Here is a 22,827-nt window from a genome sequence, read left to right on the forward strand (position 1 = left end):
CTTGTACTTTCCAGTGCAACGACATTGGGTTTCATGTGTGTTCACTTACTCTAGTGTGGGATTTCTCAAACTTTACTGACAAACGGGACTGCACTGGATTATATTTTGCGCACGTTCTTCCGTTCCTGCCTCGTTATCTTTATTTAATTTTTAAAAAAATAACCTTTTTGAAACTCTCCATGACATGATAGTATGAACAACTAGTGTTTAATTATTGTCTTTAACACACTAAACAAATCCCAAGGTGCTAGTAAGCAAATGTTGGCATTGCGCCAAAAAGAAAAAGTAACGTTAGAACAGATAGCCAAAAGATTTGTCTGAGAGGTAGCTTTTAAAGGAGTGGTTTGAAGGAAAAGAGAAAAAGAGTTTGAGAGACAGAGAGACTTAGGGAGAGAATTCCAGGGTTTTGGGCTAAATTAGCTGAAAGCAAGAATGATGTTAAGTCAGAATTGGAGGAATAGAGAGATCTCTGAAGGTGGGATGATGCCAGAGTTGGCAACAGATATCGGGAAGGGAGAGGTGGTAAAAGGATTTGAAAACAAGGAACAGATTCTAAAATTGAGGCATTGAATTACCAGAAGCCATTGTACGTAATGAACCAGTGGTGCTGGGTAAATAAGATTTGGTGCATGCTAGGGTGCCAGCAACATAGTTTTGGATAACCTCAAAATTACGGAGGATAGAATGTGGGAGACCTGTCAGGGGTGCTTTAGAAAAGATGAATCTGGAGGTAACAAAGGCATTGATGAAGGTTTCAGCAGGATGAAGTCAGGCAATCTTATAGAGCTGGAAATAGGCAGTCTTAGGAATGGCATGAATGTAGTTGAGAGATAATCACGGGGTTTAATATGGCACCAAGATTAACAGTCTGGTTCAGCCTCTGTCAGTAGCCAGAGAGAGGATGGAGTTGGGCAATAAGGAACAGAGTTTGTGACAGGGGCAAAAGACAATGGCTTCACTCTTCCCAATACTTAACTGGAGGAGATTTATGTCCATCAGTGCTGAATGTCAATCGGTCTGCAAATTAGGGGCTGTGGAGGGATCAAAACGAGTTGTGGGGAGGTGGAGCTGGCTGTCATCAGCGAAGCTAATGTTTTTGGATAACATCGCCAAGAGGCAGTGTAGATGAGAAATAGAAGATCAAGAATAGGTCCTTGGGATGATACCAGAGGGAAGTGTGTGGGAGTGGGAAGAGGAACCATTTCAGGTAATTCTGTGTATACAATTAGACAGATAAATGTGGAACCAGGTGAATGCAATCTCACCCAGCTGGAAGACAGTGGAGAGGCATTGGAGGATGTTGTGATCAACTGTGTCAAAATGACAGTTCAAGAAGGACAAAGTGAGATAGTTTATTTTTGTCACAGTCACAGAGGATGTCATTTGTCAATTTAAGAGCCGCTTTGGTGCTATGGTGCAGGATGATACTAAGGGAATTATGGGATTTAGGGATTGTGCAGGAAAGTGGAATTGAAGTAGAAGATCAGCCATTATCATATTGAATGGTGGAGCAAAGTGGAAGGGCAGAATAGCCGACTCCAGCTTCTATTTTTGATGCAGGTTGAGTATCCTTTATCCATGAATCCAAAAGCCGCACTTTCTTTGAACTTCATCGACTTTAGTGCAGGAAGACCCTGACCTGAGCTGACAGGAACTTCGCTGGCCACACCTGACCTTTAGCGCAGGAAGTCTAGCTGTTTGTCTATACTGTTTACTTACGATTTTTGTGGTAAACACGTCAAAAAGACCATCAGATACCCTTATGGCTAACAGTGAGAAAAGGAAAAGGAAGCATAATTTGTCATCAATTTATAAGTGAGCAAGAAGTTATGTCAATCTATAAAAGACAAACTTATGAAACAAAAACCCATGTTGATGAGGCAGCTGAAGCTGCAACTATTCAAGAATGCCTCCCAACAGAGTACATCAACATTCTGAAACCTCTCCTACAAGCAGAATCACAGATGGCGCATGAGTGTGAACTTATTACAGGTACCCTGTATTTATTATTCAGTGGTACATCTTACTTTTCTAGCCATTTTATTGACTTTAGACTATAGCTAGCCTAGGGTTAATCTATTGCAATGCAAGCAGGCCAAGTCCTATATGCTGTATCCAAAATCCAAAATTATCCGAAATCCAAAACGCAATCGGCCCCAAGGATTTCAGATAATGGATACTCGACTGTAGAAAGATCTAGGAGGCGGAAATGCAAATCACAGAAAATCACCACCAGTTGTCTGCCAAAAAAATGCTTATGATCTGAAATTGTTGAACTCAATGTTGAGCCTGGAAGGCTGTAAAGTGCTGTTCCTCAGGCTTGCATTGAAAGAGTGTAGGAGACAGAGGTGGGAGTGGTAGTGGGGTGGAGGATTGACCAGGAGCTCAGGGCCATGCTTATGGACTGAACAGAGGGGTTCCACAAAGCAGTCATCCAATCTGCACTTGGCCTTCCCAGTGGAGAGCAGACTGCATCCTGAACAGTGAATACAGAGACTAAATTGAAAGAAGTACAAGTTAGTCACTGCTTCACCTGAAAGGAGCACCTGGGGCCTTGGATGGCGGGAAGGGAGTTAAGTAGGCAGATGTAGCATCTCCTGTGCTTGCATAAAAATTGCCTTGGGGAGGGGAGGGGCTGTTGTGGGTGACCAAGGAATGAATCATGGCATCTTGAGGAAATGATTCCTTCAGAATGGTGAAAGGGGTGGGGAGGGGAAGATGTGTTCGATGGTGATATTCAGCTGGAGTTGGCTGAAATGGTGGAGGATAATCTGTGGAGGCTGGTGAGTTGAAAGGCGAGGATAAGAGAAATCCTATTGTGATTCGGGGAGGGAGGGAGGGAGAAGGGACAAAAGCAGGAGTGTGGGGCAGAGTGGAGGACCCTGTCAATCACATTGGGGGAAACCTTGGTTGAAGAAAAAGGCAGGCATTTCAGAAGCACTAATATGCAAAGGTTGCATCATCCATACAGATGCGACAGAGACTCAGAAACTGGGAGAATTTCATACCGAAGATGTCTGGAAGCATAGTCAAGATAACTGTGGAAGTCAATTGGCTTATAGTGGATATTGGTCAACCACCTATCCCCCAAAGTGGATACAGAGAAGTAGAGGAAGGCAAGAGAACAGTGGAAATTGGAAGCAAAGTCACTGAAATTTTCCATTTCAGGGTGAGAACAGGAAATAGCACTGATGGAGTCATCAACGTTCTGGAAAGAGAGATGATAGAGGGGACCAGAGTAGGACTGGAACAAGGAATGTTCCACATATTCCATGAAAAGGGCAGGCATAGCTAGGATCCAGAATTACCTGGAAAAACTCAGCAGGTCTGGCAGCATCGGCGGAGAAGAAAAGAGTTGACGTTTCGAGTCCTCATAATCCTTCAACAGAAGGGTCATGAGGACTCGAAACGTCAACTCTTTTCTTCTCCGCCGATGCTGCCAGACCTGCTGAGTTTTTCGAGGTAATTCTGTTTTTGTTTTGGATTTCCAGCATCCGGAGTTTTTTGTTTTTATAGCTAGGATCCATATGGGTTCCCATAGGAACACCTCTTTCTTGGAGAAAGTGAATAGAGTCAATGCAGAAATATAGCTGGGTGAAAGATGCTGGTGGTTGATGAGGGCTGTTGGGTCTCTGCTGGCATGAGGGCCCTCACTTCTTCCTTGATGTTCTTTGGGAAAAAGTTCTATTGGGATAGGCAGATGATGTAATGTCCCAGTCCAAAAGACAGCACCTCAGCACTGCACTGGAGAGTCTGCCTAGATTTTGGGTTCAAGTCCATTAAATGCAACTTGAACGCACAGCCTTCTGATTCAGAAGGAAGAGTGCCCCTTTGGTTGACACTTGGTATTACCCAATACTTTTTGTTTTTCCTAAATTTCTTTATCCAATTTTCCTATATAAAAAAAAGTCAAGTAATTCAAAAATATGGTGTGCGAGTCATCCCAGAATCTGATACATCATCAAATGACCAATCAATTGAACAGACAGGATTTTTCTTCCTGAAAGACAGAGGAGAGAAAAAAATTAAAAAGAACAATTTGAGGAAATAAGGAAACTGGTCAGGGAATTGATTCCGTAAGTTATCCAAGAAATTGTGTTTTCAACTGCCTGGGCCCTATAGATAAGCCCTAGAATTCTCTTCCCAAACTTCTCAGCCTCTCTACCGCTCTCTTTCCTTCTTTAAGGCACTCCTTAAAACATTCCATTTTGACTAAACTTTTAGCCATTTGCCATAATGTGGCACTGTCATATTTTCTTTTATACCACTCCTGTGAAGCATATTTGTGGATGTTCTACCACATTTGTGAGCTATACAAATACATATGGTTGCATCCAAAAATCTATCGACCTCGGTATTAAATATATTCTTGTCCCATTCTGCCTTATACCATCACTCCTTTGTCAGTTAATCTATCCTGCTTTACTTCCTTTCCATACTCTTCCCCCTCTCTCTGCCTCTGCACTTAAAACCTGCAACATCTCCAACATTTTCAAGTTCTGATGAAAAGCCATCGATCTGAAACATTAAGCTCACATCAAGGCTGACACTCCAGTGAAGTAAAGTATAAGGAAGGGCGTGTGAGCTGTCGGAGGTGCCATCTTTCGGATGAGACATTAAACCCAAGACACCATTTTCTCCCCTCAAGTGGATGCAAAAAAAAAAATCATCCCTTAATTTGCAGAAAAACAGGCGAGTTCTCCCCAGTGCTCTGACCAATATTTATCGCACGATAAAATTAGGAAAGTCAAACATTTGCTTGTGGAAATCTTCCTGCGTTTTCTGCATAACGCTTCAGAAGCACATTACCGGCTGTAAAATAGCACTGGAACATCCTGTGGTCATGAAAGGTGTCGTTAAAATGCAGCTTCTTTCCACCTTTCCTTTAATAAAAAGTAACAGAACTTTGACTTGCTCTGCACAGATGATCCCCAGCCTACCGAACACGGGCGGTGCTTTCTGTTTGGATTTCTGATGGCCAGCCGCTCTATCGAGTATCGATCAGCCTCCCAGGGCTTTGCTGATCCAGCCAGGGTGAACAGGCTGGAACCAGTTAGACACAGACTGCATTCAATAGATGCAACCTGCCCAGGCTCTTCCCCTCTCCCTCTTTGTGGATTCACCAATATTACCAATGAAACAACTGCACGCACATCTGTTAAACTCCAGAGAAGAAATTTGAAAACATTTACCTGAAACCGTAAACACAAAGCAGCTGAAAACAGCGTTAAAGGACCAGCCCGTGATAGAGACAGTCAGCAGTCGGGAGGGGGTTTGGAGGAGAGGGGGGGGGGGGGCGGGGGGGGGCTATCCGCTGGACTCAACACTCTAGTCCTATTGGTCACTTTCCAGTTTGACTGACGTCAGGCTCTGGCCAATGGGCGTTTGAAGGTTTAAACAATGACGCAACACAAGGGGGGGGGAAAAGGAGGCGGGGATCGTATGCAGATGAACACGGTTCCGACACCGCTGATTGGTTAGCTGGCCCACCACTCTCCCTACCCCCCCCCCCTCCCTCCGGCGGCGGGGGGGGGGGGGAAGGGGGCCGCAAGTGCGCGGCCGCGGTGGGCGCGCGGCCGCTGAGTGGCCCGCGCGTGCACGAGGGGCTGGGTTCCAGGTGAGTGGCAGCGCGGGCGGTAGGCTGCAGACGTGCTGAAGCTGCTGGGTAGGGGGGCTCTGCACGGAATTGGCTGCATTTATATATGAACGGCTGCGTCCTCAGCCTTCTCCTTACTGGGTTTGCCGATGCTGTAGGGTTCCGCTGCTTGAGAGCTCCAGTGTGCGGCTTTGCTGCTGCGATGTTGCACAGCGTGAACCTTCCCCCTGCCTCTTTTTTACAGAGCGGATACTCAATACTGTTACAGATCAGACGCTTTGTATCCTTGAATTGTTTCTGTGCAGAGAAACACAATAACGGCACCTCTGTTCCTCAAGGACAGAATGTTAGTGGATTGAGGTCAAGGCTGGAGACAGTGGAACACTATGGCGATTTTTAGATGTGTGAGTGTGGGGTGAACAAGCAGGGAGGCTACATTCCCGTCCGCTTTTGCAACAATTCGGTTCTCAATGTGACATTGAATGTCACTGAGCGAGAGCAAGTGTCCCTACCTTCAAGGGGAGGAAACTTTGTTTAATCCGGGGGTGGGTGGTTGGGGGATTAACAGGAGTTGTAATTTGGATGAGGGAACCACATGTAATAATACTTCCCAGTTTGCTGAGGACATGGAACTTGGTGGGAATGTGAGTGATGAGAATTGTGTCAAGAGGCTTTAGACAGGTTGAGTGAGTGGGCAAAGACACGACCGATGCAGTATAACGTGGATAAGTGTGAAGCTATCCACTTTGGTAGGAGAAACAGAATGGTAGAGTATCTAAATAGTGATAGATTGGAAATGTTTTATCAGTTTAATATTTGATATGTTCTCCTACCTGGGGGCCAAATATTAAATTGATTTTTGGGACAGGGAGCTGGAACAGGGGCTTGCCCATTCAACTCCGCACATCAACCTGGTATTGCAGTGTCTCCAGGCATGGTGCAGTTGCTCCTCTTTGGGGTGAAAATGAAAAAAAAGGGACCTGGGTGTCCCTGTACACCAATCACTGAAAGCAAGCAAGCAGATGCAGCAAGTAGTTAAGAAGGCAAATGGTATGTTGGCATTCATTGTGAGAGGACTTGAGTACAGGAGCAAGGATGTCTTACTGCAGCTGTACAGGGCCTTGATGAGACCACACCTGGAGTATTGTGTGCAGTTTTGGTCTCCTTACCTAAGAAAGGATATAGTTGCTATAGAGGGAGTGCAGCGAAGGTTCACCAGACTAATTCCTGGGATGGCAGGATTGTCGTATGAGAGATTAGAGAAGGACAGACTGGATACAGGGCTGATATTTTCTCTGGCTGGGGGGGTCTAGAGCAAGGGGGTCACAGCCTCAGGATATGGGGTAGATCATTTAGGACTGAGATGAGGGGAAACTTCTTCACTCAGAAGGTAGTGAACTTGTGGAATTCTCTATCATAGAAGGCTGTGGGGGCCAAGTCACTGAATATGTTTAAGAAGGAAATAGTGCAATTTCTGGACTCTAACGGCATTGTGGGGTATAGGGAGAGAGCAGGAGTATGGCATTGAGATAGAGGATCAGCCATGGTCAGATTGAATGGCAGAGCAGGCTGGAAGGGGTGAATGACCTACTCCTGCTATTTTCTAAAGTTTCTATGATTGCACCTATCATCAGGTTAGAGGTATCATTCTGTGAATGATGGGATGGAATGAGGCATCATTCTGGGAATGGTCACGTGGGAACGGTGATGAGAAACTTCAGTGATGAGGGTGGATTGGGGAAGTTGGGACTCCTTTCCTTTGAGGAAAGAAAGCCAAGGGGAGATTTGATAGAAGTATTCAAAATCATGAGGACCTGGATAGGGTAGATAGGGAGAAACTATTCCCATTGGTGGTAGGATCAAGAACCGGGGTGCACAGAGTTAAGGTAACTGTTAAAAGAAACAAAAGTGATATGAGAAAAAAACATTTTCAAATAGTGAGTGGTTAGGATCTGGAATGCACTGCCTGAGAGTGTGGTGGAGGCAGGTTCAATCGAGGCATTCCAAGAGGGAATTAGATGATTATTTGAAAAGAAATAATGTGCAGGGTTATGGGGTGAAGACAAGAGAATGTAAGAATAGGTAAAATGCTCATTCAGAGAGTTGGTGCAGATACAATGGGCTGAATGGCCTACTTCTGCGCTGTTACAATTCTGTGAAGTGTTCAGCCAATTGGCCGTGCTGGGAGCTGTGGCATTGGTCAAAGGCTTGTATTCTTTATTCTGCCCCCCCCCCCCCTCCCAACCCAAACACTAGCTCAAAAGCCCTCTGGAAGATAAGAGAGTTTGAGAGATTATAGGATGGGTCAGGGAGGAACAGGGGTTTCAGCAGCAAACACTCTCGAGGTTGGTCTCCTCAGTGAGGGATAGGTGGCTGGCAGTTTTAAAGGACAATGTGGTGACTGTACACAAGTCAGGGAAAGTGAGGAGGGATATCTAGAGCATAGGGACAGGAGTAGGCCATTTACCCCTTAAACCTGCATTTTTTGTGTGTGTGGTGTAGATATGCCAACAGTGCTGTAAGGGAGTTCCAAGATTTTGATCCAGTGGCAGTGAAAGAATGGGAACATATTTCCAAATCAGGCTGGTGAGTGACTTGGAGGGGAACTTGCAGCTGGTGGTGTTCCCATGCATCTGCTGCCCTTGTCCTTCTAGGTGGTAGAGGTTGCGGGTTTGGAAGGTGCTGTCGAAGGAAGCTTGGTGAGTTCCATTAGATGGTACATGTAGATGCAGTGTATTTCAGTGATCGACGGAGTGAATGTTGAATGTACTGGATAGGGTGTCAATCAAGTGGGCTGCTTTGCCTTGGAAGGTGTCAAAATTCTTCAGTGTTGTTGGAGCTGCACTCTTCCAGGCAATTGGAGGATATTCCATCAAACTCCCAACTTGTGTCTTGTTGGACAATGGACAGGCTTTGGGGAGTTACTCAGCACAGAATTCATAGCTTCTGATCTGGTGTTGTATCACAGTATTTATATGGCTGGTCCAGTTAAGCCTGTTCCGCTACACAGTGAGATCATGGCTGATCTGCACCCTAACTCCTTATGCCTATGGCCCATATCCCTTAGTATCTTTGGCTAACAAATTTCACCCTGAAAGATCTGGCTCTATTTTTTTGGACTATGCCCCACAACTGGTCTTCCCAACTGGTGGAAGTAGTTTCTCTCTATCTGTTCCTCTTAATATCTTGAAAACTTGGATCAAATCACCCTTAACTTTCTAAATTCCAGGGAACATAACTCTAGTTTTTTTAAATCTCACCTTGCAGCTTAACCCTTAGAGTGAGGCATTATTCCAGTAGATCTACACTGCACTCCTAAAGGCCAGTATATCCTTCCCAAACTCTGGTGCCTAGTGCTGCTCACAGTAACTCTGGATATGATATAACCAGGGCTTTGTATAGCTGAAGTGTGACTTTTACTTCCTTGTATTCTGATGCTCTTGAATATAAAGGCCAACATTCCAATGGCATTTTTGATTACATCTGATTAAAGTATTTCCCATTTAAAATGGAAATGAGGAGGCATTTCTTCTCTGAAGGTTGTTAAACTTTGGAATTCTCTGCCGCAGAGAGCGGTGGAGGCTGAGTTAGACAGATTTTTGAACTACAAGGGAGTTCAGCTTTATGGGGGTCAGGCAGGAGAGTGGAGTTGTGTCCACATACAGATCAGTCATGATCTTATTGAATGGCAGAGTGGGCTCAAGGGAACAAATTTCCTACAGCTTCTGTGCCTGTTCATGACAGTTTAATGATCTATATAAGTGGACCCCCAAGTCTCTTTGGACTTCCACTGTTTCTAGCTTTTCGCTCTTTAGGATGTCCCCTGTTCTGTCCTCTTTTGGGTCCAAAGTGGATAACTTCACATTCATCTATGTTGAAATCCATTTGCTACAGTTTTGGCCATTAATTACTTAATCAATTCATATCTTTGTAATTTTGTGCTTCCATCTACATTCTTACAATGCTGCTTATCTTTGTGTCTGCAAATTGAGCTGTGGTTTTTTTATCCCATCGCCTTGGTCATTTATGAATGTTTAGACTGCCTGAGGTTCCAACACAGATCCTTGTGGGATACCACTGATTACATCCTACAATTTACAGCACCTGCCCAACATCCCTACTCTGTCTCCTCATACCGTGTGTTCCAGGTATCAAACCAGTAAACCTCCTCTGAACCACCCCCAATACATTTACATTCCTTAAATACATCCTTTCTCGAGGCATTGACACTGGAGCTGGGGTAGATATTCTACAGGAATGGAAACAGGAAACAGTGAGGGAATGAACAGCAAAACAGATAAACAATGCAGTGAAAAGTCATTTGAAGTAGGAAAGACGTTGAGAGAAAATAAAAACATGGAGTGATCAAATAGAGAAGTTGGAAATAGATTAAATAAATATGTATGTACGAAGAAATTAGTAAAAAGGATAGAACACAGGAGAAATAAAGGGATTTGAAGAGGGACATCAAACCATAATGGGGTCAGATACCAGCAGAAAAAATGCAGTGCTCAGTGTGAGAAACGAACGGGGGAATTAGAAGTAATTATATCACAGGATATAGAAATAACAGCTTTAATCTTTACATGATTATTGACTGAGTAGGAGCGGAAAATAATTGTAACAGGTTAGAATATTTTTTAAAGGAGTCAGAATAGGTGAGAAAAGAAGAGCAGTTGTGGTGAATCACCAAATGAGTGAATGCCTAAAATCATAGAATGGTTAGAGTACAAAAGGAGGCCATTTGGCCCCTCTGGTCAATGCTGGCTCTCAAATAGAGCAACTCAACTAGTCCTTTTCTCTGTACGCCTGCAATTTTTTTCTTTCCAATATCTGTCTAATTTTCTTTTGAATGCCTTGATTGACCCTGCCTCCACCACACACAGTGCATTCCACATCCTAACCATTTGTTGCTTAAAAAATGTTTTTCCTCAAATTGCCGTTACTTCTTTTTGCAATCACCTTCAATCGGTTTCCTCTGGTTCTCGACCCTTCCACCAATGGCACCAGTGCTTTGTCCAGACCTCTCATGATTTTGAACACTTCTATCAAATCTCCTCTCAATCTTCTCTTCTCCAAGGAGAATAGTTCCAACTTCTCCAAGCTATTTACATAACTGATGTTCCTCATCCCTGGAATCATTTTCATAAATCTTTTCTGTCCTTTCTCCAATGCCTTCACATCCTCCCAAAGTGTGATGCTCAGAAAAGGACGCAATACTCCAGTTGACTCCGAACTAGTGTTTTTTTACAGGTTTGACATAACATCCTTGCTTTTGAATTTGATGTCCCTATGAATAAAGCCCAGGGTCCTGTATGCCTTTTGAACCGCTTTTTCAACCTGCCCTGCCACCTTCAATGCTTTGTGCACATACATACCCAGGTATCTCTGCTCCTGCACTCCCTTTAGAATTGTTCTCTTTATGTTTTATAATACCCTCCTCGTCCTTCCTACCAAAATGAATCACTTCACGTCTCTCTACATTAAATTTCACCTGCTACGTTTCTGTCCATTCCACCAGTCTGTCTATGTCCTTTTTAAGTTTACCACATTAGTTAACAATCAGTTCACAATACTGCCAAGTTCTGTATTATCTGTAAATGTTGAAATTGTGGGCCTGTACGTCCAAGTCAACATCATTAATACGTATCAGGAAAAGCAAAGGGCCTTAGCTAAGGGAGGCTCCACTACAAACCTTCCTCCAGTCCAAAATACATTTGTTCACCACTGCTCTCTGTTTCCTGTCATACAGCCATTTTTGTATCCATGCTGCTATTCTACCTTTTCCCATGGGCTCTAATATTGCTCGCAAACATGTTATATGGCACTTTGTCAAATACCTTTTGGAAGTCCATGTATGCCACATCAGTTGCATTACCTTCATCTGCCCCCTCTGTTACCTCATTGAAAAACTCAAGCAAATTAGTTAAACACAATTTGCCCTGAACACAGCCTTGCTGGCTTTCCTTAATTGGGCTGCATGTCCCCAAGTGACTGTTAATTTTATCCTGAATTATTGTTTCTAAAAGCTTCCCCACAATCAAGGTTAAACTGACTGGCCTGTAGTTGCTGAGCTTATTGGTACATACACCCTTTCTTGGAAACCTTGTAATATTTGCAATCCTCAAGTCCTCTGGTGCCACCCTGTATCTAAACATGCTGTAGTGAGGATTGGTTTAAATAATTAAATGGGTTTAGATAGCCTATATGGGAAAAGAGGGATTATTACATCAGTGTACTGAAGTCCCCCAACTTTGGGAATGAAATGGAGAAGAACTAAGGGAGATTCTTGGGAATAACAACTATAATTCTAGAAGGTTTTCATCCTACACTCACTGTACCTCACCTCAATCGAGCAAGGTCATTCAAAAATGCCAATGGGGCACTGGGTTTTGTGGCAAGAGCTATAGAATATATAAGTCAAGATATAATGGTGAATCTGTAGAGAATATTAATAAGACCACAGTTCGAACATTGTGTGGAGCCCAAAACTGCACATAGTCTATTTCCAGTGGTTGAGGGGTCTAGAATGAGGGGTCATAGGTATAAGATTAAATGTAAAATTTGGGACAGAGTGGGAGTGGCATTTTTGTATCACAAGGTTATGTGGAGTTGTAGGTTTGGTCAATATTTAAGAATAGATTAGATAGTGGCTATGAGCATAAATGATATGGGAACTGGAAGGGATTTAAGATACTGCTCAATCAAAAAAAAAGCACCAAGGCTGCTTTGATCCAGTGGCCTGTATCATATTGTAGTTTCTGTGTAAGTCTAGAAATGGTCAATGATGTCAGAAAATATTGTCTAAAAATGTCACTTTTATTTTCTCAGTAACTAAAACAATACTATTTCTAACATAGTAACTGGAAAAAAAATGTCATTGTACCTCTTCCTGCACATTCTTGCAGGAAATCCATCATCTCAGAGCTTGCAGTGCAACCCTGAATTCCCATGGATTTCAGTTCACTTTCTGCTTCATTCTATTTACTTTGCATGTTGTATTTACATAACTGTGGAGCACTTTGTTTACAGCGTGATTGTACCTTTCAACTTTGCAAGGTATAGTCTGTTTTTGTCCCTTATAATACTGTAAGAACTGGGGCCAGAAAATTTGTGTTAAAGTGATGCTGACTAAGGGCGATGACCCTCAATTAATGGCATTGGTGTGCCAACCTAGATTATGTATGTCCTTATACAAAAGGCGGAGAACTCCTTTGGTGGTCTTTGAAACAGTGCCAAAGGATCTTTTTACACCCATCTGAAAGGACAAACGAAAGATAGCCTCTACGAAGGTGCTGCACTCCCTCAGCACTGGGAATCTCACCCTGGATTATAGCCCATGCCCCTGGAGTGGAGCTTGAACTCATGATTTTCTCACACCACGGCAAGAGTGTGACCACTCTAATGGCCTTCTCACCCAGTACGTGTACAGTCTGTCACACTGTGGCCCTTGTGACATTTCCTGAGGAAACTGAAAAACCATGCAATTTCTTTTTAAGAAATGAGAGTTGGGTAAATTGGATAATTTCAGGCCAGTTATCTTAACATCTGTGGGAGGAAAAACTCAGTGTCTTTAAGAGTAAAGGTTCTCTAAAGGGGCAGTTGTGCTTGTGGAGCCACGTGGATTTCTTTGAGGAGGTAGGTCAGGGTTTAGTAGATTGGGAAATGCGGTGGATTTCAGGAAAGCGTTTGGCAAGGCACCACATGGTAAATTACTAGAGTGGATTAAGGGGTATGAAATTAGTGGGAGAATAGCAAACTGCATTTAAAAATCAGTTAGAAGGCAGTGAAAAGTAGGAATTAAAGGAATTTTAGTTTGGGTGGCTGGAAGCAACTGTTACCCATGGTTCCCACGGTTCTGTTTTGGGAACATTCCAGTTTACCCTAGATATAGGCTGGGGGGATGGGTTTGATTTGTAGAAAATGTAAAAATAGAAGGCTTAGGTAATTAAAGAACAAAAAAAAAAGCAGCAAGAGTGGGCCATTCAGCCTCTCAAACCTGATCCGCCATTTATTAAGATCATGCCTTTTCCCCATAACTCTTGACTCTCCTGTAGTTGAAGTATCTGTCTATAATCTGTAATTCTTTGGAAGGCCAAAGGAAACTGCATTTGGATATGGAGCTGGATTTTATGGAGCACCGTCTCTCCACCACCGACACCACCACCCCCCCCCCCCCAACCCCCAACCCCCCCAACCCAACCACCGCCCCCCCCCCCCCCCCCCCACCGGATTAAAAAGTCGTTTGGGAGCATGCCCACGAACAAAGAAGCTGGCTGCTGTGCCATTTGGTTCAAACTGAGACTGCTGGCCCCTTTTGGAGAGAAAGCCTCACCTTGGAGCCACTGGCCATTTGGATGGCTGGCAGCTCTGCAGCGCCAAGTTCAAGCAGTGGCCACTGCTGGGATGACAGGCAGTCCCCAAAGAAGAGGAGGTTTATGGACAGACTGAAGGCACATCTGGGTATTGGCAGGTCCTGGACGGCTGGCCCCAGCAAGGGGATGAAGTGGGTGGGTGGCCAGGGTGGAGGGCGGAGGGGCAGGTGGCAGGCGGTAGTGGTGGGGGGGGAGGTGTGGGTATGACCTTGGGGGAGGGGTGTCACCAATAGGGATCCGCAAAGGAGGTTTCCCCCCCCTCTTGCCCAACACCAGCCTGCACATTAAAAATTGCCTCCCTCGCCACAGGTAAACTAGCAGCGGGGGTGGGATGAGGCACTTAAGTGGACTTTTTAAAAATCCACTTATGGGATGTGGGCATCGCTGGCTAGGCCAGCATTTATTGCCCATCCCTAATTGCTCACCACCACCTTCTGAAGGGCAATTAGGGATGGACAATAAATGCTGGCCTAGCCAGCGATGCCCACATTCCATAAATGGATTTTTAAAAAATTTACCAGCCACTTAAGGACCTCAATAGCCGCGAGGGTGGATGGGTGGTCCAACACCTCCACTGGCGCCCCCAGTAACATATGAGGCAGATTGGAGGTGGGCGGGCCTTGTGCTGCATTTTATGAGCTCCCCCTCAGCATCCACCACCCCCCCACCACCCCTCCCCCCACCCCACCCTCAAGGCTGCTGAAGGGCAAGGCTAAAATCCAGGCCATTGATAGGATGGGGATATAAGCCAAAAAGTCTTAGATGATATGTTCTGTTGGTGAGTCTTTGTAAAACTTTTGAGACCTCTGTTTGAGTACCGTGTGTAGTATTGAGTTCCACTGTAGGAAGGATGGGACAGGGTAGATCGATGCAGACTTTCCAGTTATTGAGGGGCCATATTAATTGTAAATGACTTTGAGAAGAAAATGCAGAGAATTATGAGGCTGAGAGTTTCATTTTCAGGGTTAGATTCTATCTCCACCATTTTGTCAACATGCCAGATTAGACTGGGTAGCTGGATGAGGGTATATGGGAATAGGGCAGATCAGTCTACTTTGGACTGTTTGCTTGTGCGGAGGTCAAAGGTGACAATGATTGCTCAATTCTTGAAGGTGGATAAGTCACCAGGGCCGGATGGATTGTATCCCAGGCTGTTAGAGGAAGCCAGGGAGGAAATAACGGATGCACTGAGGATCATTTTCCAATCCTCACTAGATTCCGGCGAGGTCCCAGAGGATTGGAGCATTGTGCCAATATTTAAAAGGGTGCGAGGGATAGGCCTGAAAATTATAGACCGGTCAGTCTGACTTCGGTGGTGGGCAAATTGTTGGAATCAATTCTGAGAGACAGGATAAACTGTCGCTTAGAAAGGCAGATTGATCAGGGATAGTCAGCATGGGTTTGTTAGGGGAAGACCATGTCTTAGTAACTTAATGGAATTTTTTGAGGAAGTAACAAGGAGGATTGATGAGGGTAGTGTGGTGGATGTTGTCTGCGTGGATTTCAGTAAGGCATTTGACAAGGTCGCACATGACAGACTGGTCAGAAAAGTGAGATCTCAGGGGATACAGGGGAAGGTGGCGAGTTGGATCCAAAATTGACTCAGCGACAGGAAACAAAGGGTAATGGTTGATGGATGTTTTTGCAAATGGAAAGCGGGTTCCAGTGGTGTTCCACAGGGCTCTGTGTTGGGGCCCTTGCTGTTTGTTGTGTACGTTATTAAGTTTGGGAGGCATGATCGGGAAATTTGCGGATGACACAAAAATTGGCCATGTTGTTAATAGTGAAGAGAATAGCTGTTGTCTCCAGAATGAGATCAATGGTTTGGTTGAGTAGGTGGAAAAGTGGCAAATGGAATTCAATCCGGAGAAGTGTGAGGTAATGCATTTGAGGAGGGAAAGTAAAACAAAGGAATACTCAATAAATGGGAAGATATTGAGAGGGGTTGAGGAAGTGAGACACCTTGGAGTGCATGTCCACAGGTCCCTGAAGGTGGCACGACAGGTTGATAAGGTGGTCAAGCAAACATATGGAATGCTTTCCTTTATTGGATGAGATATTGAATACAAAAGCAGGGATGTAATGCTGCAACTGTATAAAACGCTAGTTAGGCCACAGCTGGAATTTTGTGTACAGTTCTGGTCACCACATTAACGGAAGGACATAATTGCTCTGGAGAGAATGCAGAGGAGATTTATAAGAATGTTACCAGGGCTTGAAAATTGCAGTTATGGAGAAAGGTTGGATAGGCCAGGGTTTGTTTTGCTTAGAATAGAGGAGGCTAAGGGGTGACCTAATTGAGGGTGTACAAAAATATGGCGGGCCAAGATAGGGTAGACAGGAAAGACTTGTTTCCCCTAGCTGAGGGGTCAATTACCAGGGGGAATAGATTTAAGGTGATTGGTAGAAGGATTAGAGGGGACATGAGGAAAAGCTTTTTCACCCAGAGGGTGGTGGGCTTCTGGGATTCACTGCCTAAGTTAGTGGTTGAGGCTGAAATGCTCAATTCATTTAAAAGGTACCTGGATCTGCACCTGAAGTGCTGTAACCTGCAAGGCTACGGATTAGGGGCTGGAAAATGGGATTAAAATAAGCGGCTATTTTTTTTCTCTTTTTGGCCATTGCAGACATGATGGGCTGAACGGCCTCTTTTTGCACCTTAGCTTTTCTATGGCTCTCTGTGTTTGGAAGTATGTTCTTTGGGAGTGGCAGGACATGTTGAGATAGTAGTTATTAACCAGAAACTGAACTGGACTAGCCACTGTGGCTACGAGAGCAGGTCAGAGGCTAGGAATCATGTGACGAGTAACTCACCTTCTGACTCTCCAAAGCCATCATCCACCATCTTCAAGGTACAAGTCAGGAGTGTGTTGGAATAGTCTCCACTTGCCTGGATGAGTGCAGCTCCCACAACACTCAAAAGCTTGACACCATCCAGGACAAAGCAGCCCGCTTGATTGGCACCCCATCTGCAAACATTCACTCCTTCCACACAGTAGCATCAGTGTGAACCGTCTACAAGATGCACTGCAGGAACTCACCAAGGCTCTTTAGACAGCACAAGGCCAAGAGCATAAGACACATGGGAACACCACCTGCTGGGAGTTCCCCTCCAAGCTACTGACCACCCTGACTTGGAAATATATCACTGTTCCTTCACTGTCACTGGGTCAAAGTCCTGGAACTCCCTCCCTAACAGTGCTGTGGGTGTACCTGCACCACAGGGACTGCAGCGGTTCAAGAAGGCAGCTCACCACCACCTTCTCAAGGGCAATTAGGGACAGGCCATGAAAATGCTGGCCTAGCCAGCGACACCCATAGCCCATGAATAAATAGTTTTAAAAATTAGCAAAGCTAAATGGGATTTTGAGCTTCATAAATAGAGGTGTTGAGTGCAAAAGCAGGGAAGTAATGCGGAACCTTTGTAAAGCTCTGATTATGCCACAACTAGAGCATTGCACTAGTTCTGGTCACCACACTTTAGGAAGGATGTGAGGGTCATTGGGAGGGCGCAGAGGAGGTTTACCAGAATGGTTCCAGCGTTGGGGAATTTTTGTTGCAAGGTTAGATTGGAGAAGCTTGGTTGTTCTCCTTGAGGCAAAGGAAATCGAGGGGAGATTTGATAGGGGTGTACGTGATTATGACAGGTTTAGATGCGATAGACAAAGAAAAAGTCCTCCCTTTAGCTGAGGATGCAATGACTCAGGGACACAGATTTAAGGGTTTGGGCAAGAGATACAGGATGAATGGGAGGGAGAACTTTTTTATGCAGCAAATGGTAGTGACCTTCAACTTGTTGCCCATGAAATGGCGACAATGAATGATTTTAAAAGGAGATTGGATGATGCTTAAGCAATGAAAATTAATGGAAAAAAGACAAAAGTTCTGAAGATTGAAATAAATAATGGTGGGAAAGTGGAGGTCAAAATAAATGGCCAACAGCTGGAACAGGTATTACAATACACTGGCCCTCTACCCTGCTCCACCTGTCCCACCCTCCTCAACCAGCTTATATTTCATCTCATTTCTATTTTTCCTTAGTTCTGACAAAGAGTCATACGGACTTGAAATGTTAACTGTATCCCTCTCCGCAGATGCTGTCAGACCTGCTGAGTTTTTCCAGCTATTTTTGTTTTTGTTTTAGATTTCCAGCATCCGCAGTATTTTGCTTTTACAATATAGGGACCTGTGAAGCATCATATCAGAAGATGGTTACTGCCAGAAAAAAATCAGAGTTAGAAAGGCAATGGCAAAGAATGCGTTCTCCAAACATAAAGAATTACTCAGCATAGGAATGAGTAGTGAACTTAAGAAAAGAATTATCAAGACTGTGATTTGGAGTTCCTGGTTGTACAGAACTGAAACATGGACCTTAAGACAAACAGACATTCCAAGACAGGAAAGTTGTGACATGCGGTTCTGGAGATGAATAGAGCGGATCAGTTGGAGGGAAGTTCTTAGGATGGTGGAGGAGGAAAGATTGTGATTGCATATCGTCAAGACAAGGCAACAAAGTTGGATTGGCCATATTCTATGAGAACTTGCTGAAGGAAGTGATTGAAGGAAGATTAGAGGGATGTAAACCAAGAGGGAGAAAGATGTTAGTTAACTTGAAATTAAAACTGAGAGGCTCCTATGATGAGTAATCACAAGACTGAGGCATGGAGAACTCTCCCTTGGGAAGGTCACTACTAAAAATAGAGTGGATGCTTGAGAGAAATAAACTTGCAGGGCTATGGTAATACAGTGGGCAATGGGACAAATTGGATTGCCCTACAGAGAGCCAGCATGGGCTCAATGAGCTGACAGGGATTGTCAATGAACTCATAATCCAGAGACCCAGGGTAATGCTCTGGGGACCCAGGTTTGAATCTCACCATGGCAGATGGTGAAATTTGAATTTGAATTCAGTAAAAAATCTGGAATTAAAAGTCCGACAATGACCATGAAATCATTGCTGATTGTTGTAAAAACCCATCTGGCTCACTAATGTCCTTTAGGGAAGTGAATCTGCTATCTTTACCTGGTCTGGCATACATGTGACTCCAGGACCACAACAATGTGATTGACTCTTAAATGCCCTCTGAACAAGGGCAATTAAGGATGGGCAATAAATGCTGGCCTAGCCAGTGACGCCCACATCCCATGAACAAATAAATAAAAGAATGGTCTCCTCCTGTGTTATAATAACTCTTTGACTGCCTCTGTGTTGTAATTCCTATTTATATTAACGTAAGAAAGTTACAACAGGGATTCTTGGAGCTATGTACAACAATTTGCATTGATATGGTCCCTTTAACATTGTAAAACATCCCAAAGTGCTTTATCAAACCAAAGTTAACAGCACACTACACAAGGAGAGGTTAGAGCAGGCGACCAAAAACTCAGTCGAAGAGGTAGGTTTTAAGGAGCATCTTAAAAGCGGGTAAGAGGTGGCAAAATTTAAGGAGAAAATTTGAGAGCTCGCAGCCTAGTCAGCTGAGAGCAAGGCTGCCAGTGGTGGAGTTAAGGAAGTTGGTGTGACGAGAGGGAACAGAGGGCAGAATTTTCCCGTTGACGTATGGGGGTGGGACCCGCACGCCGACGCATAAAATGGTGGGTGGTGACATCGGGCGAGCGTCCCAACGTCACGGCGCGCCATGGCGATATTTCGGTGGCCGGGTGCACAGTGGTCTCCGGTGTGTACCCGCTATTAATTGACGGGCCACTTAAGGCCTTTGAGGCGCCAATTGACAGCGATTTTCCAGGGCCCGTGCAATCTTCAGGTCGTCACATGGGCGCCATGGACAGGCGGGTAGTAGACATTTCTTTAAACCTCATCCATGGGTGGGAGGGGTCGGTCAGATATTTAATTTGAAGAGTAATTGATACTTGCCTGTGGGAGCAGAAATACTTCAAAACTCATACCAGCTGTTTGGACAAGACTCAGCCCTCAGGTCAGGACTCGACCGTGAAGATTCTTTTTGGAGCCTGTAGGTTTCAGGAAGCCTTCCCTTAGCCTGGGAATGGGAGTTGTGCTCACCACTGGAGGCACCTCCTCTGAGGAGGAAGGGAGGGCCAGAAGGGGGAGGAGGCCAGGAGTGCACATTCAGCCTCCAGGGGAGCCACCTTTGGGAGCAGAGCTGCAGGCATAAGGGGTGCAGGGCCAAGAGGTAATCCAAGGCGGAAGGGGCTGCAGAAGACACCACTATCCTGCTGCCAGGGTTTACAGGCAGCGAAGCAGCTACCTCAATATGACTGAGGTGCAGTGATGAAGGAGGCTCTATCTCTCAAGGGAGACAGTCAACTATATCTGTCAGATGATTGGGCCTGAGATCTCCCCTAACTGTGTGGGTGGACACCCCATGCCAGCGGCTCTGAAGGTCACAGTTGCCCTCCACTTCTATGCCTCTGGCTCCTTCCAGGGCTCGGTGGGTGATCTTTGCGGTGTCTCCCAATCAGCTGTCCACAATTGTGTCAAGCAGGTTACAGACGCTCTGTTCAGGTGGGGATTGACCTTCATCCACCTCCGCTGTGACCAGGCCAGTCAGACACAGCGAGCCAGAGGCTTCACGGCCATTGCTGGCTTCCCCCTTGTCCAGGGTGCTATAGACTGTACACATGTGGCCATCAAGGCGCCAGCAGGTGAGCCCGGTGCCTTCGTCAACAGGAAGGGCTTCCACTCCATGAACGTGCAGATAGTGTGTGATCACAGGATGCTGATTCTACAAGTCTGTGCAAGGTACCCAGGCAGCTCCCACGATGCCTACATCCTCAGACACTCCCAGGTGCCGGGGCTCTTCAGTGCTCCAGCCCGGCTTGATGGATGGCTGCTGGGTGACAAGGGCTATCCCCTCAAAAGGTGGCTCATGACGCCTCTCCACCATCCAAGAACAGAAGCTGAGCAGCGGTACAAGAGGAACCACAGCGCCACAAGAGAACCATCGGTGTCCTCAAGATGCGCTTCTGATGCCTGGACCATTCAGGGGGTGCACTCCAGTACCCCCCAGAGCATGTGTTGGTGATAGTGGTTGCATGCTGCACTCTCCACAATCTTGCGCTGGAAAGGGGGGACACAGTGGACGATGAAGATGTTGACGCAGTGACTGCAGCTGCACACGATGAGTCCAGCAGTGAGTCCGAGGATGAGCACACACAGGGAAATGCTGAGGGGGTAGATGTTGACCTGGGCATACTCCAGGGAGGCAGGGACACCTGGGAGGCTTTAATCCAAAGAACCTTCAGCTAGCACAGCACAAATAGAACTCCAACCCACGCCAGGGCTTCAGGCTCCAAGCTCGATACCAGAGTGCTAAATCAGCTTGAATACTAACATTAACTAAAGCCCTTGCCAATAAATCTCAATGTCAAACAACTCACTCTTAACATCATGGGTTCCCGTCCACTTGCAGAAGTAAGGAATCACCCTGAGGCAGGGCAACATGTCAACATTTATTGAGAGAACAAATGTAACTTCATAAACAAAAAAAAGGTGTTGCACATCACATCCAGTCTTCAATAACCTGCTATGGCCAATGTAAAAACACCAGTGAGAAACCCGTGGTGCGCCTAAGATGCCTTAAATTTACGCTGATGGGTGCTATGTCTTGGTGCTGTCCCGTCGCTGGCACTGGCATCTGAGACAGCCTGCTGACCCTGCTGTCCTGTCGGCCTCGATGACCTTGGCGGACGTCGTCTGGCCCGTGGAGCCTGTGCTGGCCCCGCCTGGGAGGGAGCTGCCAGTTCCACAGCTGGCACCTCCCCAGTCATCGCAGACTCACTGGCTGTAACAGTCACTGGCAGAGGGGCAGAGGAGCTGCTGCCCTCATCTGGAGCGTCCTGATAGGAGCCCGCAGAGATGCCAGGCAGCTGCTGCATCAACGTGAGGTCACATTGGACCTCCCTGCTCACCGTAGATGGATGGGCACCGAGCTGGGAAACTTGGTACCCAGACCATTTCCTACACTGGCACTGACCAGCTGAGGTCAATGCCGATGTGAGATACTTGCTGGTCCGAGCACATCCCCAGGAAGCCCTGATGGGTCTTCTGGAGGAGACTCTCCACGAGAGTCGCCACGCTCTCCGTGGAGGACGCATGGCACTCGGACATGTGGCTCATTGCTTCGGCAATCGTCTGCGTAGACTCCTCCACCACGGAGACCAAGCCAAGCACAGCCTCATGTATCTCCCCCAGATGCTCCCGCGCACCCGGCCGCATTTCCTGCACCTGCTGCATCGCGGACGATTCCAGAGGCTCATCATCAGGCACCGACTGAGCATGTACCTGGTCCCCTGCTATCCTCCAACTGCTGGCACCATGGGTACTCTCTGTCTCTGCCAGCTCCTCCAGTGACTGTGAAGTGCCCTCACCGCTGTGCCCCAGGACACTAGCCGATGTTCAAATTCCCACCGAGATGCTAGTATCTGTGCTGGTGCCTGCCTGGCAGAGATGGTGTGATGCTGGTGAGAATTCAGGCCCCTCAGGTGTGAGAGGGGGGTCTCTGCTTCTCCTCCTCCCGGCCCTGCTCTGATGATGCTGAAAGGAAGAACAAGGACATTGGATCAGTTAACGTGGAGACAATGACAACGTGAATCCCTGTCCCCCAGATCATTACACGCTCATCCTTCCATAAACAATGGTCAAGTCATGTTGCAAACTCCAATCACTGAACATTCAGCACTGCCATGGCTGCTGGGAGAACAATGGTGACCTCAGTGCTGGACAAACCTGCCCGTGGTACCCCAGCCTCACCGACACTGGTGGACCTGGGAGCATGGGGCCTCTCCAGATCCAGGGCCTCCTGCACAAACCGGCTGAGAATCGCCAACTGTGCCGGCCCTCCACCAGTCCTCACCCACTCGGTGGCATTATGTACA

General features: G+C 46.0%; 1 protein-coding gene and 1 pseudogene across 4 annotated transcripts in view; both read left to right on the forward strand.

Moving 5' to 3' along the window:
- The first annotated feature begins 5,558 nt into the window (after positions 1-5,558).
- Positions 5,559-22,827, forward strand: part of LOC121269797 (butyrophilin-like protein 8) — a 58,321-nt gene continuing 41,052 nt past the window's right edge. For all 4 annotated transcript variants that reach the window (XM_041174757.1, XM_041174744.1, XM_041174747.1 and 1 more), the window contains exon 1: positions 5,559-5,617. The gene's annotated coding sequence lies outside the window, so the exon portion shown is untranslated. The remainder of the gene's footprint in view (positions 5,618-22,827) is intronic.
- LOC121275582 lies at positions 6,365-6,544 on the forward strand (annotated as a pseudogene).

This window comes from Carcharodon carcharias, chromosome 2 (assembly GCF_017639515.1).
Source record: "Carcharodon carcharias isolate sCarCar2 chromosome 2, sCarCar2.pri, whole genome shotgun sequence".
Lineage (NCBI taxonomy): Eukaryota > Metazoa > Chordata > Chondrichthyes > Lamniformes > Lamnidae > Carcharodon > Carcharodon carcharias.